Genomic DNA, 2,470 nt, shown 5'->3' with positions numbered 1-2,470 from the left:
TCGTACAGCTTTAATTGAGGTCTCATATGAATCACCTCAAACCTCTCTGAACAAATAGGGTGCCAGTCAGTTTACTAGTTAAAGCAGGCGAGGAACATGATATCCCCTACCAGTGCTCCCACAGTTTTGTGTATAAATGGCATAACTGGGTTAAAATAAACCAAAATCCCCAAGTAGAATGGGGATACTTCACATAAAACGTTGGCATGCATTTGCACTTTGAAGACGTCCACCATTGCGTCTCCAAAAAATATGCTGTCTTTCATCGTAGTAAAATGATTGTTCTTTGAACGAAGGCATCGTTCAGACAAAGTACCAGCCCCCATCCTGAGAGCTTAACTATTTTACAGGATCTCTCATAAAAACTCGTATAGTATCACTAGTTGAGTTTTGAGTAGCCACTCCTTTCAATGCATAACGACGTTTCTCAATGAAACTGTCCTGTGCAGCAACAGCAAGTCTCCAATTTTGCGATTTAAGTGTCCCGCATTTTTAAAGTTGTAAGAAATCCATTGCTGATGTCATGCTGATGGATGGGATGTAAAGAAGATGGCTTAAACATTCCGGATAGTACAAAGGCCTCCTGGGCGATGTGCGAATGTATAATGTCACGTGTTAAGCAAAATGCAACCCTTACACCTGCACGCAGTGTGTGGCCTTTCGTGCATCTCGCCATCATTTCCAGTCCAGAATTTCAAGCAGCAACAAGACCTCGTTCTCCGAATCTGCGGCTCCTCCAAAATCAAGCTCGATCCCAAAAACTTCCATTTTCCCCTCTCTCGCATCGACCAGCAAAAGTCCCAACCATGCCCTAATATCGCACACGAAGGGATACCGTGGCGAAAATTGCAAGAAATCGTAAGCGTGCGCTTTGCGGCCCGGCCCATCTACATAATCAAAACCCGTCTTGTCGATAATGCAAGCCACCTGGTCTCTGTCACACCGCCTCGCGAGCAACGAGACATGTATCTTCTCAGAAAAGGACATCTCAAAACGAGGGGAGACGGGAAACGTGATCTTGTAGGAAGGACTCTGCAAATGCTCTCGCATGCTTTGACAGATACCTGCAGGGGGATCGAGGATACCCGACGGAACTAGAGAGCCCGGGACGACGTCGGAGTAGACAGGGATGGAATCAAGCCAAATATCAACATAGAACTCCAAGACGAGGAAAGAGAGCTGAGCCAACGGCAAGGCGCGCGATCTGCGGGGGCAAGAGAGGCTAGAGAAGAGCTTGTGGAAGCCATGTCGGGAGCCGAAGGGGGGGGAATCGGTGCGGAAGGAGAGGAGGGTAGAGGGCCAAAGCTGGGAGCAGAGGGATTTCCAGAGGTGATCCTGTTTGGCAGAGTCTCTCCATTGGCGAGAGACGCACATGCAGGCGGCGAGCTGAGGTCCATCGAGAAGAGGGAAGATAGACTTGAGGATTTCAGAGGGGAAGGGGCTGTCTGCCATGGGAGAGCTTGCAAGGAAGCTTGGCTATGGCGACGGAAGCTTGCAATGCAGAAGAAGTTGGCTATGGCGATGGAAGCTTTTGCAATGCAGAAGAAGTTGGCTTTAGGCCCATCTCAGAAGCAGGGACTTCGGCTATAAGAGCCCGTTCCCACGATACTCCATCATAGCACTCTTGAGCTCTTGCATTGCCCCGCTGGAGACCGGAAAATCGACTCCCGCATAGCACCGCCGCGAGGACGGATGCCGACGGGCCCGAAATGGACCCAAAATACTACCCTCTCGCCACACTGCGAAGGGCATCCGAATCTGAGATAGTGCACTCTTGCACTTTCCGGCTATACTACCTGTAGAGATTTGGTCCCAAACTCAAAAAAGGAAAGCAACACTGATCCTATTACCAAGACACCGCGAACTTGGTTTGCTTTCTTGAGCTCCTTACCACAAACTAAGCAGAGTGGGAGAGAAGTAAGGAGTCTCACTTGCAACTTTCTTACATACACAATGGGGGAATATACACAAAGGTGGAGGCTGAAAAGAGTTTTCCTCTTCTTAGTTGTGAAAGCCAAAAGAACTCTCTCTTAGTACAAAAGAATAGGTGAACCCTATATGTGGGTCTCAAACCAAACTTAGCTAACTAAGGTGGCATACTAACTGAGCCACTAACTAGAGTACATAAAGATAGCTGTCATCCAGCTATTGTTCATGAGCGGTGTACCAACCGCATCTACAGCTAATAAGTCGGTGACATAAATGCACAACAGTAACCCTGGCATATCAAGAGTGGAGCTCGATATCTCAACACTAGATGCATACTAAGGTATGTGAAGTCCACATTGCAGTATGGAATATTTTATGAGACTGGGGTTTAGATACAGTTGCATGGATACATTAATGCTGATTGGGTTGGTAGTATTTCTGATAGACGATCTACCAAGGAATATATGTTCTCTTTTAGGAGTGCTCTAGTCACTTGGAGCAGCAAGAAATAGCCTACAGTTACCTTATCGAGCACAGAGGC

General features: G+C 47.4%; 1 pseudogene; it reads right to left on the bottom strand.

Moving 5' to 3' along the window:
* On the bottom strand, positions 1-1,586 carry LOC147891167 (F-box protein At5g39250 pseudogene; annotated as a pseudogene).
* Between the last annotated feature and the right edge of the window lie 884 nt (positions 1,587-2,470).

The sequence above is a fragment of the Dipteris shenzhenensis genome, chromosome 18 (genome assembly GCF_047967505.1).
Source record: "Dipteris shenzhenensis isolate YYH24624 ecotype China chromosome 18, Dip_SZ_1.0, whole genome shotgun sequence".
NCBI lineage: Eukaryota > Viridiplantae > Streptophyta > Polypodiopsida > Gleicheniales > Dipteridaceae > Dipteris > Dipteris shenzhenensis.
Note: the sequence above shows the minus strand (reverse complement) of the source record. Positions and strands in the feature narration are given on the sequence as shown.